Source organism: Malurus melanocephalus, unplaced genomic scaffold (assembly GCF_030028575.1).
Source record: "Malurus melanocephalus ecotype Western Australia unplaced genomic scaffold, MMel_1.1 scaffold_2, whole genome shotgun sequence".
Classification (NCBI taxonomy): Eukaryota; Metazoa; Chordata; class Aves; order Passeriformes; family Maluridae; genus Malurus; species Malurus melanocephalus.
The window spans coordinates 4,483,099-4,500,584 of NW_026623234.1; positions in this window are offsets into that span (position 1 = coordinate 4,483,099).

Genomic DNA, 17,486 nt, shown 5'->3' on the forward strand with positions numbered 1-17,486 from the left:
TTGGATTTTCTGACAGGCTCCCAACAGGTCAGTCTTATAAATCCTACAAACGTGTCCAGTGGAGAAACAAAGGTATTGGGTGGGGAAGGACTCCCACAAGAAGGCAGTTGGACTGTCAGGAGTTTTGCCAGGGAATATTCCATTCCTTCTTTAGAGGGAGATACAGCATTCCTCTTCTAGGTGGGGAAGGGCTTCTATCAGAGCTGCCWGGCAGAGTCTAATCAAATATCCCTTTGAGCCATTATCCTGTCTCAGACAACAGACAGTGTGGGATGATTAGGACAATAACATGAGAAATAAGCCATAAAGAAAGTGTGCTTTGAGAATTTCCTAACATCCACATTTCAGGGACATCCTGAGCCAGAGGTTATTTTCAAACTGTTATGCTTGCTCAGTAACCATTAGCAGACCTAGTCTCTTTCTCTTTCTTCACAATCTCTTTTGGAAGCAAGAGAAGACTAAAGTGGCAGAAAACACTACATTGTTTACAGCAAATAGAAGTTTAGAGATATGAGAGGAGTCTCTGATAGTCTTTGATGGATCCAAAATGTGCAGAGGAATTATAGAGTGTGGGTGTGATTGTAGACTCTAAAAGTAGCTGACTTGTTGCTAAAGATCTGGGTTTTTTTTCTTATTTCAAGCAATGCATAGATGAAGAGGAGCTAAGAGAGTGGTGCTGGAGGAAACAATACATTTGTGGTGAGCAGGTGTCAGTGGCACTTTTCAAAGCCTCTGCTTTTTATTTGGATCAAGACAACAACTGCAACATGAGCCATGTCAGGAGCAGAGCTCCTGCCCAGCCATCACCCCTCGTAGGTGGCTGTCTTGCAGGCATGTGCTCCTTGCTGAGGTGTAAGCAGAACCCATACAGGAGTTTTGCTGGTGTGGGGCAAAAGGCATCATTCCTCTGGCAGGATTGTGTGTTCACAGTCTGCTCTGCTGCCAGGATTCAGCTGGCTCAGTTGTGCTGTCCTGAGAAAAGACAGAAAAATTGCTATTGTGTCTGTCATAGGCTCTCCACTTGACTATGTCATCTTTCTTAATTGAATGACGAGATCACTCTGCTTAAGTCCTAAGGTCTTATTTGGTTGACAACAACTCTTTTGATCCCTTTTTTGGGGTATGCTTTTCTAATTACATCAAACAGTGGCTGTATGCCTTGATTTCTAAGGGTCTCTGGTATTTATCCCCACCCTACTAATTATCTTTCATTGTTAATGAGGAACAGGCTCCTGCCTCTCATCTCTATGGCTGACTTAAACATCTTTCAGACAAGTTCCTCCATGCTTCTCTGGTTTTGAAGCACTTGATGTAAACACTCTCCAGGGTCTCAATTCATCCTTCTGTTTCCTTTACATGGCCCCAGTTCCCCACTCCAGCACCTCCAGACACAATTCCTTCCTTTTGTGTTTGGCTCCCAGCCCATCAGGCTCAGCCTTCTCCCCAAGCTCTGCCCTGGGCACTGCACCACGGCCACCTAGCAGGAGAGAGCAGCAGAGAATGTTTTTCCCCATTATGTTATTCAGCTCACATTTAGTGGCAGGTGCCAGTGCATCACCAGTTCCTGCAGTCTTATTTTGGGCTGCAAGTCACTGACAAAATTTTCTAACAGGCTGTTAAAAGGGAAATCATGTTCCAGGCTGGGACAGGACTACAGATTCACTGCCATTTGGTTTTTCATCCTGCCAGTTGGCAAAGCACTGCTACTGAGCTGCCATTTCCTTTTGTTAGTACCTGGTGTGGCTTTCCTTTCCTTTGCTTTAGTTTTCTGTTATAAAATAAGGTCAGAGGAAGAGATTAGTTGTGAATTTGATAGGCGAACGTTGCTCAAATGCAAAAGAGAAGAAAACAAAGTGAATAAAGCACAGACCTGTTTTGAGGATCATTTACTGGAGGAAAAGCAGAAAATGTAATCCTCTGTGATAAACCATGGTAAGTAAAGCAGAGAGGAGATTTTTTTCAAATCCATCAATATTTCCTAATCCTTAGAACCTATGGAGCCAACATCACAGGCTATATGCAAAGGAGTGAAGGCTAAAAGAAAGCTAGCTCAAGTGTTTGACTGTTCTCTAGAAGCTCATGTTCCCCTTCTGTGATCACTGTAACATTCATTATGGGATCAGAGGGCCTTGGGACAAAGTGCCTTAGGCATGCTCTGTGGAGTTTAAGGGGTACATCTCAGAGGAGAGAATACGGAGTTGCTGTTACCCATCACYGACCACTTAAAGCAGCTCAATTCTGTGTGAATGCATCAGGGTAAGAAAATCACAGAATCCCACAGAGATGAACTGATTTAAATTTTCTCTTTTACCCCCAGATCTCAGGATGTTTTTAAGGGGAATACAAAAAAGTATAATCTCTAAATTTTATGATGAAGAAGAACTGGTAGTGTAAACCAGGTGAGTTCATTTTTCAAATACCACTCCAATAGATAATGAACATAGGGGTTAATTTTGAAGATACTGATCTCTTGTCTGCTTGTGAAAATCTAGTTTGAAGCAAAGATTTCAAGCATTGCTAACATTTTACCGATACAACCAAGCCCATAGAGGAACTCTTGTAAAAAKTGTAAAATCTCTATCACAGGAAGAGCACAGTGACTTGATCCCTTTACTCTGTTCAATACTTAAGAATTTTTACTGATGTATTTATCATCTGAATCAGCAAAGCAAATGTTTTACGTGAATATATTTTATGTGACTCCAATGTATGAGTTGTTTGCTTGCTCTTACTAAAAGTATTTAGTCCAGTACTTCCTTGCATTAATCATAGGACTTCAATGAAAACTTCTGTCTCAAAACATTGCTTCTCTTGTGTTTGTGCCACTTCCAGCATCCTGAATGGGCAACTTTGTGTGGGCAGAGGGCATTGTCCAATGCAGTAACTGTTGCATTCTGTGGCCTTGGAAGACAATGTTGTCCATTCAAATTCCAGGTGCTACTTTTCAGTGTTTTAATATTAACATGATGAAACAGTTATGTCATTGTGAAGTTGTTATGATTAGAACTCTGAGATTGCTCCTATAATGAAGAAAAGCAGTTCATTGCCCATTGTATCTCCAGACTTTATAGTGAGGAAGTTTGAAAGGACTCACAACAGAACTTGTAATTTACCTGTTTCTGACTGGTTTATTAAACCAAAGCCAAGACTCCATTTGGATTAGCCAGTCAATGCTTGTCTTCAGTCTTTGTGTAATCACAAAATCATAAAAATGTCCAACCCCCATGCTCAAGCAGTGTCACTTGTTGCCCAAGACCATGTTCAGATGGCTTTTTCATATTTTTTTTCCTTACCCGGGACTTTGGAGTGCATCCTAGGCTCTCAGTTGGCTCCTCATCCATCCCCAGGCAAAGCTCCATGCACACAAGCTGTTCTGTCACAAAGGACAGCTCGTCTTCCTACGCCTCTCCTTCCTAAGAGCTTGCATCCCTCTGTTGGAGTGCATCAGCCCTGACAGCTATTCCACCATGTCTCTGTGATCCCAGAAAGATCATGGCCTGTGATGTCAGCAGACCCCTAGCTCATCACAATTTATTCCCCACGTGGCATGCATGAGTGTGCAGGCACTCCCGAGGGGCACACTGGTGTCCTGCTGGGTTTTCCCATYACAATGCCCTGTAAGCACTGCTTATTCCTGTGTAATTGCTTGTAAGCCATTAAGGTGGCCTTGCTTAACCCCATTTTGCTGTTCCCCTTCATACACATTATCCTGGGCCCTTTGCTTGTAGTTGTGTCCATCATGTCCTCACAGGACTGCKGGTTACTCTCTTCTTTCCCCACCATGATGCACGTTACTTTCTGTTCTGTCTAGGTTAGTTCTGCAGAATTGCTTGTGCCTCCTGGAAAAACATGAACAAAACCAAGTCAGTCTGATGTTAAGAATGTATGATAGGGACAGAAAATTCTAATCTGTCCTCAAATATTTATGCTCACAGGAGTTGCTCTTTCTTTTCATGCTCTACAGAAAAAACTTCACAATGTGTGCACTGGAGCTGAGTAAAGGTAGCTAGAAGGAATTGACCTTTATCTTTGACAAAAACAAATGTTACAAAAGTCTCTTCCAAAAACCTGAACACAATAAGCTTTCAGAGAAGAGAATTGGCTCACTATGTTCACATATTTATTCATATTTCTCAGTAAACTCAAAGGTCATACAGTTCTCAAGTGGTCAAACAATRGGAATGCCACAATGGCTATTTCATCATATCTCTCCCTCTCTCTCTCCAAGCCTGAGCATGATTTCAGCTTCACTTCATGGCCGAAATGAAGGCATTAAGTGCATTGGGGTTAGGACTGAATAGTTCTGACACACAGAATGTGACTTTCACAGAAATATGAGAAATGAAGAAAACTATGACTGTCTTCTACAGAAATCCATCCTTTTGGAAAAAAAAAAGCAATTGTCCAGGCTCATGATAATAGAGATAAACCAATGCATTTGGTGCAGAATGAAGGAAAGTGATACTACAGAAAGATTTAAATTTCACTCAGGAGAAGCTGAAATCTCAACATTATAAATCCACAATAACCTAATTTGTTAATGTTTTGATTTGCAATACCTTAGCCTCTGTTTACCCTGGACAAACACGGCACTGGTGASCACTGCTCATCTTGCAGCCCTGAGGAAGGAAAGTGCTTTGTTTCTTCAGGGAGMACATACTGTGCTCAAAGTTACTTCATTGCCTGCCACTGTTGCGCTGCTGCCAGATCCTCCTGCCTGCTCTGCCAAGAGAAAACCTTGGGAAAAGAGGCACAGAGATTCAGGAGTGCCCAGCTGGCAAAGGTGATGGTATTTTATTAAGATCTCCTCAGGATCATCATCTTCACTAGCAGCCCAACACAAGTTTGTTAGTTATGCCAGGAGCAGGATAGGAAAAGGAGTGTGTCAAGAAGCTGCCTGAGAGCTTGTGTGTATGAGAAAAGGAAACCAGACTCCCCAGGTGCCTGAAACTATGCAGAAGTGTGGTAGATAAATTGCAGGTGCCTGTGCACAAGTCCTGTTTAACCCTGAGCATTGTGTGGAAGGGAAGTGAACCAGCTGTTTAAAAAAGTTGCTGATTCAGCGGCAACTGATTAGATATCTGTAAGGTAAGTTATGAAAAGTCAGTTGGGTATTAAAGAACACAGAATTTCCAAAATGAAAGAAATAAAGACCTTACCATAAAAATGAGTAAAAAATGTTGGGGAAAGACTATCTGGTTGAAGGCCACCTTGCAATRAGATGTCAATATCCACAATTAAGGAAAATATAGTTAGAGCTGGCCAATTTATACTTAATAAACAACAGTCAAATGCGCCAGGATGCAGAATAAAACTAATAAGGCTCCAGGTGTTGGAAGGTAAAAAGCCTATACTATCCTGGATGTTATTAAACAAATACCTGAAACAGCAACAATGCAAACAAGCATAGGAGAATGAAGGTTAAAAGATCCAAGGAGGAGTCTGTAAAAGGCAGTCAGCACACACTGCAGGCAGCACACAGGGCTGCACGAGGAAGCAACAGAGGCTGAAGTGACTCCCAGAATTTCTAAAGTGGCAGTGCAACTGTCATAAGCAAAACTATTTCACAAAGCCCAAACACAAAGACTGAAAATGCTTACCAAGAAACTTAGTAAATGGATTTTGTACAACACAAAATAATAATTTTGAAAACATTAAAGAAAGAGCTATGTCAAGAGAYTAGAGCATCTACTTCAAGGCTGAAATCTTTATACATATATAGCAGGCAGTGAGGTATTAGTGTACATTAAGAAAAAAATGAGACAAATGTATTCTTATTAAACATGACCCAGAATATATTGCACAGAAATAATTTCCCAGGCATAAATAATTAAGGTGTAAAGATAAAATCTTGGAAATTTATTCCTTTTAAAGGTGCCAGGGCTTGTTAGGAGAATGTGTACATTAGGTAGACTTATGTTCACAGACAGGATGATCAATGTAGAAATGTTTTAAAACATGTGAGAAGGAAATTGCTGTAATACAAGATGTAGCTGTACTGCCAAAACCCCACAACACACCTACAAATGTTTCTTTAGTCCTCCAGCTGAAATGTAGAGAGGAATTTGATAAATAGAGCAGCAAAGAAAATTGTATTAAATTGATTAATTCTGTAGTAATTATGGAAAATGAGGGTGTACGAGCTTGCTTAGTTTTAGCTCTGGGGGCCAATACAACCTAAAAAGGGCTAAAATTGTATATTGTTAACTTCAAAGGGACGTAGATTTAAAAATATATCAAATAATGGGAAATGCAAAAGAAACCCAGAAATTCTCAAGGAAAGTTTGCAAAGATAACTGAAGAAACTTTAGATCTGCAGTTGAAAACTTGTCTAAATTTGGTTGCATGTGCTTGAAATTCTCTTTCAGTTTGGATTATTTTCTCAATTCACAGAAATAGTTCAATTCAAGTACTAAATATTTAATGTAATTTAAAAAAAAAAAAAAAAAGCTATAAGTAATTTCTGGTATGTTTGTGATGTCATGCTAAATGGTACATTTGCTTATAAGTAGTACCCAATGTGAATACCATAAGTTCAAATGTTTTGCAAGAGGATAAAACTGTACCCATTTGCTATTGAGTATCCAAAATCCAGTATTCCTAAGGAAGAAGAAGTACAGACATTTTAAAGCTAGAGAGTTAAGCCCAAGCTCTTAATTTGCATAGCTAAAATGATTTGAAATTAGGTAGTTTTCAATAAAAATTTGAGAACTGAACTTCCATAGAACATAAGGGCAATATTCAAAATGTGAATATTGCAATCTGTCACTTGCACAAACAAAAAAGGAAACTGAAAATGTTCTAGAAAAAAGTAGACTTGAGACAATGGCAAACAAGTTGGAAAGACTAGATGCTTTTCTAAATTTTCATCAAGCATGTGAAAAATTATTATTGAACAATAACAGGTATAGAAAAGCAACAGTAAACATTTGAATTACTGCATAAAAAAGGGGAAGTGGGGGGGGAAAGGAGTTTCTAAGTTACAATACAGAACAGGCTGTTAAAATTTGACATCTTTGAGGAAAAGGAGTGAACCAATGACTATATAGAGCAAATGCTAAGAACTGTTTTGGAAACCATGAAATGACATTTGAAAATGCCTTGTGTAATCTTTATTCTTATGGTAGAGAGGGTTGTAAAGATAATTGTTCCTTTCTGGAAGTGGCATGATCAACTCAGATCAGCTGTTGATGTGTGGCAGTGCAAGATGTACCAGATTTCTGTCAATTCTTCATTCTGTCCTAAGCTCCATTTTTACCCCCTACAGTCTTTTAACTCTGTTAAAAATACACCCTTCTTATGAGTTTTTGATTGAGAGCAGAAGGTTTGGTGTGACAGAGTAAAAAGTGCAATTTTTTATGCAGAAAACGAATTAGGAAAAATAGAGTTTAAAATGAGACTATATTAGTCTGACTGGTGGATTAGTTGTAGCAGCTTGGTGCATGAGTTATTTTTGGCTCAGTTACTCACACTTGCCCATTTTTCAGCAGAATAGTGGGAGTGAGGCATTGAACAAACAAGACAAGGAACAAAAAATAAAGATTTTAACTTGAATTGCAAACTGAACATTGCAGAGGGCTAACTGAGGGTCTGCTAGAAGCTTAATGTAAAGAAAATACGCAGTTATGGCAGAGTAGTATGATTATTTCTATTCACTGTTTATCTTACTTTCTCCAGCAAAAGAGATTAAAGCTACCACAGCAGATACGAAATTTTGTGGGAAGGTTGCTTTTCAAAAATGATTAACTCCATGCACAAAAGAGAACAAGCACTCATGGGCATTCCATGGGAAAGCAAAGCCCTGCAAGCCTCATCCGTGCAACCATGGCTGCAGCACTGCAAGGACAGGTRAAACCTGCATGGAGCGCATTGTGGAGACTGCTGCAGCCCCAGGGAGCAAATGTGTGCCAGGGCCTAGAGGGGACAAGTGGTTTGTCTCCAAAAGGAGTGTAGGGAACTAACAAGTAAACAGCCCAAGAATTATTTTCACCATGGATTTAGGGAAGGTGTCGCTTCCACAGGTGAGTGAAATCCTCCAGACGACCGATCAGCTCAATCAAAGGACTGAGTTTAAGCAACTCTACTAAAAAATGTTTTTCACAAAGTGCAGTGAACAAATGAAAATAATGCAAAAAAGGATTGCAAAAAATATAGGAGTATAAAAAGCAGAAAGAGAAGAACAGTRGCACCGATACTTTGTAAGGTTGTCAGAGGGCCCAGGCCCACAGCTCGCCGTAAGCGCCAATGTCACCTTTAGGGCCCCTCATGGCCAACAGTGCCAGCTCCAGAGGTGCCACCGAGTCCTGACCTGCCTCAGCCAGAGCCACCCCACAGCCACAGGCCASGGGCTCGCTCTAAGTCTGTCCCAGGGCCCTCAGCCTCTGCCTGTCCTGGTGGGCGCTGGCCTCAKCTCAGCCATGCCTGTGGAACACCGTGCTCTGGGCCTCCTCCTGTATTTGGGCCAATGCCCCCACATGGCTGTCCCCACGGSCACCATGGAGCTGAGCCGAGCCTTACGGGTTGGCCTTGTGGCCAGCCCTGGCCCAGGACCAYGATCCTGGTCCTGTCAGGCAGACCCAGCTGTTGTCTCTGTCAGCAGGACAGGCTCTGCTGCCCTGGGGACCCCCTCGTGTCCAGACCTGCAGGAACAGCCACCATCCTGCTCTCTGTGCTGGGTGCAGGAGCTTCTCCATGCACACTGTCTTCATTYGAGGAATGCTGCCCTGGGGAAGGGTTCTGGCTTCAGTCTCTAGTCACTAGTGCAAAGCTGTGCTGTGACCAACATGCAAGARGTGAGTAGTGCATTTAATATCACTCTGTTTCTGTGCCGGCCAGGCCACACCTTTGACTCATGGTTGTATTTTGTGGTACCTGAATCCCGCAGCTCCCTCATGCTTTCAGTTCTGCCTGTGGAAGGTCAAATCACAGAATCACAGAGCATGCCAAGCTGGAAGGGACCCACAAGGATCAGCGAGTCCAACTTCTGGCCCTGCACRCAATCATSCACAGAAGTCACACCATGTGCTCAAGTGTATTGCCCAAACAGTGCTTGAACTCTGTCAGGTTTGGTGCTGTGATCTTTTCCCTGAGCAGCMTGCTCCAGTRTCCAGYCACCATCTGGSTGAAAAATCTTTTCCTAATATCCAACCTAAACCTCCCCTGACACAACTTCAGGCCATTCCCTTGGCTCCTGTCCCCAGAGAGAAGAGATCAGTGCCTGCCCTTCCTTTTCTCTTCACAAGGAAGTTGCAGACTTCAGTCTCCCCTCAGTCTGCTCCAGGCTGAACAGACTAAATTACCTCAGTCATTCTTTATATGGCTTCTCCAGGTTTTCATAATTCCTGTGCCCCTCCTTTGGATGCTCTCTAATAGTTTAATGTCTTTCTTATATTGTGGTACCCAWAACTGCACACAGGACTCAGGTGATGCCACACCAGTGCAGAACAGAAGTCAAGCCTGTCTGTCTCTTAACTCATTCCCACTCCTCAGCTCTCTTCTGGCCTAGATTATGTTAAAAGCCTTGATTTGTAAAATTAGTACATATACTGTATTTTAAAGATGTAGATCCCCCCCCCCCACTTCTTTTTTAAGTGTTGGGTTACTGGTGGTTCCCAAGACTTTACAGATAGATTGCTTTACCTGAAATTCTTCTATTCCTTCTGTTAACAAGAAAACGTCTTTTCTTCCTCAAAGAGCAGCCAGTATCCCCTAGATAGGGAAGCTTTAAATTTAAGGCTTTCGTGTCTGCAAAAAAAAAAAATCTCTATCCTTAGTCAGTCTCATACCAAAGATCCAGCTCAGGTTATTTATGGAAAACTATGGTGAAATGACTGATTGATAATAGTGATCAGCAAAAACAAGGCCCATTTGGAATGTAACAACTACTTTTCTGATTCCCTTTCCTAAAAATATAGTGCCAAGCTCTGCATGATCAGAAAAACACACAATAGTCACCATCCATTAGTCAGTCCTACCCATCTTTGTCCACCAGTTTGAATGTTTTATTTACAGTACAAAACCTTTTGTAATGATGTATCTGTTTTCTTTATCACACATAATCTGGGGTTTTATAGAATAGCTAGACCAGGAGAAACCAAAAACCTGCAGTGTCTGAACATGTATCACATTCAGAAGACCAAGATGCCTGAAATTCTCACTTTTCCTCTCCAGGCAGATACCAGAGTTAAGAGTCATGTAGGAGGAAGAAAAACTGGCAGAAGATCTAGATATGAAGATGCCTAGTTCTCTGAGTAAAGACACTGGTCTTGCATTCCTGAGTACAGGAAGACTCTCAGGTAACTTTCCACAGCTCATACCTTTCAGTAGGCACTTACAGTGTTTTACTGCTTCAAGATTTTCCCTGGAGTGTGAGGGCTTATGTTTTGTGCAGAGGTTATGGAAAGGGTTGCATGAGAGTTAGATATGCAGATACTCTCTTGCCTCTGAAATAGATATAATGACCATGCTGCTGCTAAGAAAATTTCAGGAATCTTCTGAGGAGGTGTCCCCAGAAAAAGATCCTGTCTCCTCCTATGGGGACAGGTGGAGGTGGTCAGGAGCCAAGGCTTTACAATTGTTATCAGAGATGTTATGGATGCATTATTCCCCTTGTGTATTAGGGTTATCAGAAAGGCCTTGTTTGATCAGGTTCTGACCAATCTGGTCTAACTGAAGATGTTCCTGCTTATTGCACGAGGGCAGGACTCGATGACTTTTAAAGATCCCTTCCAACCCAAACTATTTTATGATTCACTAGGCTCAATTCCTTCCTGAACTTGCCAGAATCTAGTGAGTATGCACTGATCCCTTCTCAGTGGGATAATTTATTCTGAGTGTCAGTTCCTAATAGCAGATTCCAAACCCTCTAGGTGACAGCCCTACCTTTGATTTCACTCCCAACCCCCCTATCCTATTTTCACAGCTAACATGCCTTCTAGCAGTGGAACATCAGTCTCCATGAAGCATTAGCTCTTAATTTGGAGCAATTGTTTGGGTGAAAACTTTGCTATGGAATACAGAAAAAGACAGCTATTGTTTAGAACTGCTTAACTTCATACACCTTGTTCTTCATATCAGATTTATGTTAAATGTTATGTCCACATTGCTCTGGGATCTTGTCAAAGCAATCATAAACATACAGGTAATGGAAACTGTCATTCATTCTGTATTGCAAAAGAGAAGCAAAGAGATTATTTACCTCACATGTCTTCAAACACCCTTGTATTACAAGGATTGGAGCAAAGGATTATGAGTGTTCAGAACAGTGTCCAAAAGCTTTTGTCTCCTTACTCTTGCTACATTTCAGTCARACATTCCCAGTGAATGAAGACAGATACTGTACAAGTAGCCTCCAATGGGACATTCTATCTTCTTATGCTTCAGTTTTTCAAGTTTTGACAACTCAGAGGGTGATGAGAGTTAGAATCAGTGATTGTCCCAYTCTGAGTGGGGGGGTTGAGCCAGAAGACTTCCAGAGGACCCTTCTGATCTCTTTTTTCAGTTATGTAGTCTTTGACTTATTGCCTATTAGCACAATGGCAGCATTTGAGCAAAGAATGCAATATTCCAAATAAAGCATACAGACAATCAGGAAACTTTGGTCTCTCTTTAGGAGGAGGACAAAAAGTGGTTAGAGTTGAGRCAATGAGGGCAATGAGGAGACTCATTTTTAAAAATAATGAACCAATTTGTGGGTAGATAAAGAATTATGATATGAAGGCTAGGATCCAAGGACTGCTCACCTACATTGTATCAGTACTAAATAAGTAAAATGAAGGAAAAAAAGATTGCACTAACTTCTGACAGTCCCRTTCTTGATTACCACATTTCCCTCACAGCTTGTAGAGCACTTTCAGAAGCTTTCTAAAATTATTATACTGACCGGCACCAGCACTATTTTAATTATTGCAGTTGAGTCATAGATGCTTGAACTTTAAGAATTGAGCTGCATCCATACCTCTCTGTAACAACTATCCCTTTGCTCTGGCGGCTGGAAAATTTCAGTGCTCTGATCTCTTAGAACAAGAGAAACCGTATTATTCCATATTATAACTTCAATGGGCTCAGACAAAGCCTTCTATGGAGTCTGAAGGCAACCACAGAATATCTATGCGTTTTTTCCTTGCCATTCATAACTTTCATGTCCCAAATTTTCTGCCTAGTTGACAAATGCATTTCCTTCACCTGTTGCATAATACACACCTGGTGGTGTATCCACATCTGTAGAGGTATGTGACAAGATAATTATCTTAGCATGCAAACAGGTGATCTTTGACAAAATCATGACCCTGAGTTGACTGAAAAAATGCCCATAAAGCTGTGAAAAACTAAAGATTTCTTTTTCTTAGAGCTTAATATGTATGCTTTGGGCTTTTGGAAGCACTCTTCTAGCAGTTGTTTCCATCAAGGAAGAAAGTCATTGTTTTTGTCTGTCCCTGGCCACTAAATACCAAATCTCAAAATTTAGACAATAGAATAAAAACAGTAAAGAYGTCTTTGCAGACATTTAATAAGAATAGTGGTTCTTGCGACATGTCCACAAGAGAAAGAGTAAAGAAATAAACAAAAGGTGCAATATTTTGTTTAGAAGTGTAGAAGTATAAATGAACTGTATGAAAAATAATTGGAGCACACATATATACACATAAATATGTGCACGTAGTTAAAAACTAACAGAAAAGGTGCAGAACAAATTTATTTCTCCCTGAAAGCAAGTATATATGAAAAGTTCATAATTCTCAAAAAAATGTTATATAAAACAATACTTTTACTGGATGACCCCACGTGAAGGCGTACAGTTCTCTTGATAYAAAGTGAATAAAATATGGATTTGATAAAGTTGGCCCAGCCTATAAAGATTTAATCAAGAACTTCTTGAAACTTGTAATTCTTGGTGTTTTCTCTGAAACAAATTGTAAYGTAAGAGTAGCTTACCTCATACTTCCTGCTGTATGTTTGGCAYGTCTTCTTGCTCTACCTGTTTGTTTGCTTCTCCGAAATGCATGATTTCTTTCAGGAATGAGGTTTTGGATATGTAACTTAAACCCAGAAACATTCCCCCAACGCAATGGCATTAAGAATATCCTAGAGGAATCTTAAATATAATGGATGGTTATTTGTCTAGAAAGAGTTTGTCAAATGGATGCTGGAAAGTATATATTAAGAAGTGCAGGTAAAGCAGAGTCATAGCTGTGTATATGATCATGCTATAAATATGCATAAAGGCAGAAACAGAAATCAGATGTGAATTTCTCATGTTCAGGGGAAGTTCTAAATCAGGATATAATTTTACTAATCTTGCTATGTCCATGTATGAACAAGATGCTTATACATCTACATGCAAATTAATACACACAGGTTATGTGTAAGTAGGGAAGCAAAGCATTTTACAAAACTTCTTTTGAAAATCTGTGACCTTTGCTGTATCCATTGGTTACTGAGGCTGTTTAGTCTCTGCCAGCACACAAGAAAGGAGAAAATAGGCCACGGAGATTGCAATTGCCCCTTGTCCAGAGGGTTAATTCTTCCAGAAAAAGAGAACTCTAGTTAGGAGATTTTAATCTATACCTACCAAGGCAGGTGTCTTTGTGCTGTTTGTCTGTCAGTACTTGAAGATGTAATGCCTTAAGACCTTCAGATCTACCCTATTCTGCCTCTTTCTTGGGACTCTAAAGAAAAATATMTTTTGTTCCACTTTGGTAACATATTAAAATATTTTAGCTATGTCAAAGAAGACTAAATTCRAATTCCATGTAAAGAGGAATATCCCTAATTTGTCAAGAACATACATCACTTCCTCTAGCGTGTTTACCCTGGGAATGGAAGAATTTTGGGTATAGGGATATTACACCCAAATGAATTAACCACTGAGTTAATCAACACATCAAATTGCTTTGAAGAGCAAAAAAGCAGCAAATCAGAAATGAAATTATCATATTTCTACTGAATAGTTCAAATGAGAAGAAAAGGACATATTATTCTTTCTGTTCAAGCTAGCCAAAATACTCCAAGTGTTTCAGTGTGAGTTCTGGAGAATGCAGGCATTTTGCCCACATTGAAAATAAATTTATAGTGAATTTTCCTTGAACAGATGTAGAACTGTCAAGGCTTTGGAGAGTGATTTRACTTTTTCATGATGGGAAACAGTTCCCTTTGATCAAATAAGCTTTTAAAAAACTGTTTTTGCTTATTAGCATGATTGTTCGATACCCATATCCTAGCATACAAATTCTTTTAGTGTTTATGGGGAATGGCTGTGCTCAATTTGCTGCAGCTCTGTATTACTTCAGATTATATGAATTTTACAGCACTATCAGTTACTCTTCTAATAGATTTTGTGCCTGTATTAAAGAAGGACCAGGAGTGGCAGTAAAGCGGATCCAGTCAACAATAGGGTCATTAATGTGTGTGCACACATCAATAGTGTGCACACATCAGTAGTGTGCACAGGTTTAAAACAAATTTTACAGGAAGGATGTGATTTAAGCATTTCCAGTAAAATGGAAACTAAATTTTTCCAAAGGCAATCATACTGTATTGACCTGAATACCTTTGAGAAAATAAATAATCTAAGAGGAATGCTGTTGATTTAATTTTCTTCAGCTCCAGAAGAACCAGTAATACAGTACCAGACTGGAAATCTGGCAACTGAGAGAGCTGTACTTCTRATGAACACAGCAAGGACATACCATGTCTTCAGAACACAGACAAGCAATGGATATGTGGTGTGATAGAAATGTACGATTGAAAGGATATAGACAGTGGATGTAACATGTCAAACTTCTGAATACAGTGATTACAGCAAGGTATGACTGCAGTTATTAAGGTCTGAGAAGAGTACGGCTAATAACTGATGTGTGAAGGGCAACAATCTAATTACGAGTTTTATTTTCTGAGACATATTAACTGAGTGACCATGGAGGTTTCTCTGCATATTCTCTTTTCCTTTTTATGTTCCTTATTGAACATTGCCTTTTCATGTGTAGCAAGTGCATGTTACTTTCCTTCCCTTCTCCCATCAGGAAAGAAAATGTTTTTCTTCCAAATCCAGATCATAGCATCAACAGTTTTGTGTTGGGGTTTTGTGTGTGTGTGTGTGTGTTTGRTTTATTTGTTTGGTTTGCTTTTTTTCCAAGACTTTTGAAGGAGCTTGATTTTAAAAATAACAAGAACAAACTTTATTTTGCATTGGTTATTTAAATAATTAAATTTAAGTAGTTTTGAATTATGGAAAAGCCAGCTGGCATATCAACCATCCAAAGATTAACAGAGTTTATGCAGAGAATGCAGCCCAATCCCTTCTGCTATCTGCTTCCAGAAGCCTTGCCAGTCTTTTATTAGGTGACCCTGTCACTTCAACTATTTGCCTCAGCACTCAAACATATCAGTAACATATAYGGGTATTATTGTAATTTTATTTTTTAAATGGAAAATCTTATCCATAGATCAAGGTGCTGAGGATCACCCTGTTTGACTGTGACCAAGATTTTTCCCTGCCAAATGTTTGTTTGAGACACACCTGCACTTAGAAATTTATCTCCAGGAGATTTAAATATGTATCACCCATTTTCGTTGGTTTACTTGGGACAAATAATACAGTAGTTTGCATGTAACTGATATTATTATGCTTCTGAACAACCATGAGTGTGTTAATGTTTATTCACATATGGAGGTAAAGGGTATACAGATACTCCTACTTTAAAGTTGTACAATTTTTAGTATTTTAAGAATTTCTTTCTTATAATCTTTCCCAAATTTAGTTGCTCAGAYTGAAAATGTTCAAGTTGGATTTTTYATTTGTTACTTTTTGCAGTTAAAGTTAAGTTTATTTAATATTTCCAAAGCAAGATCAAGTGTACTATGTTGCAGGTCACTGTTTTAGAAGATGAASGATAAAAGACGGTAACTAATTCCTGTTACAAGAATCATATGACAAGAGAGMATGAACCCAGTTCTTTGGGCTCCATTGTGTTATATTCTGGGAAAATACTGCTTTTCAAATACTGATTAATGAAACTGAAAGTTTTCTCTATGATGAACACATGCTGTTTCCTGGCACTGACTCCAGTACTTCTTTTGTGTGGTGTACTGTTTGTACTTCATAGATGGTATTGAAGATTGGGGAGGGTCATAAGAATAACCAAAATACCTGAAATGTGTTTATGTGGAGTACTGGGAAAGATATRAGTGGTGGTGAGTTAAGACAGAAGAACATAGGATGGTTTCCTTATCATTAAAATCATCTTAATGAAGGTTGGGTGCTTTTTGGAGAAGTGYATTTTAACCCAAATCTCTGTATTTCATTTCAAGCAGTAATTAAATCAGTCATGAGTTCTGCAAGAGACTAGCCTAGATAACCWGAATCCCTTGACACATTAGATCTAGGATTGTTTTTCACCAAGTAAAGCTTTCAGTAACTCTGCTAAGAAGGTGTCCTATATCTGTGATGTGAACCAGGAGGGTATCAATATTGTTCTGGGAACRGGTGTTCATGATACTGCATCCATATTGGGACACTTTATATCTCTCTGAAAAGTCTCTTAAGTCAGTGGCAAGCTGGTCCTTCCAAATTTGCAGGAGCTGTGGGACATTATAACACAAGGCAACACAACTGAAAACATGGGTATCCCTTTGTTATACCTTCTCCTTTACCACCACAGGTAGAAATAGAAGTATATAAAAAAGCTCTACCCAGGAGTTGCTTTAAAAGACTGAGACAGAAAGATTCTCTTCTGATTGCACCATGTTGTTCTGTCAAAATATCAGTATCTGCATATCTCCCTCTTATCTGCAAACATGATCTGCTTATTCCTTTCCTGTACCACAAACACATTGCCCCATACTTTTAATGAAAATATGAGGGTAAGATAAAAGAAGAAAACAAGAAAACCCCTTATTTCTCTAATACCAAAGGCACTCTTGGTGAAATGTTGGACACTTCTGCTTTGACTCCCAAATGATGAGCATACACCATCAAAGGTTAGTTTTTTTTCTATCAGCAGTAGTCCTTTGTATTTTAGTTCTCCTGAGTGGGGATTATGTTTCTGTAACACAAGCCAACAAGAAAAATKATATTCTGATCCTTCTCTAGGTATTGCTCTCCTTAAACCATCATAACTGAAAATTATTGCCTGTATATCATACTTCYGTCACAGTTGCTTTTATTGGTAGTTTAACTTCTAAAGATAATGCATAACTGATACACTTGTGCTTTTATTTGATAACATGCTGCTCTGACTCAAGGTACAGTACAAACATTATTTACAAATTACTAAATCTTATAATCTTATTATTTGTGATTGGATAATATAGTCAATAAAGTTCATCATTCACCATAGGATTCATAAGTCTCTGACAGCAAACAAGCACACTGGGTGGTAACTTCCAGTGAACTTCTGTGAGTTTTCTCCCATTTTGTTTAAATGTGCAGTAGATGACATTGTGCTGTACCTGCAGAAAGTACAAAATCAGCAAATTTATCAAGAAAG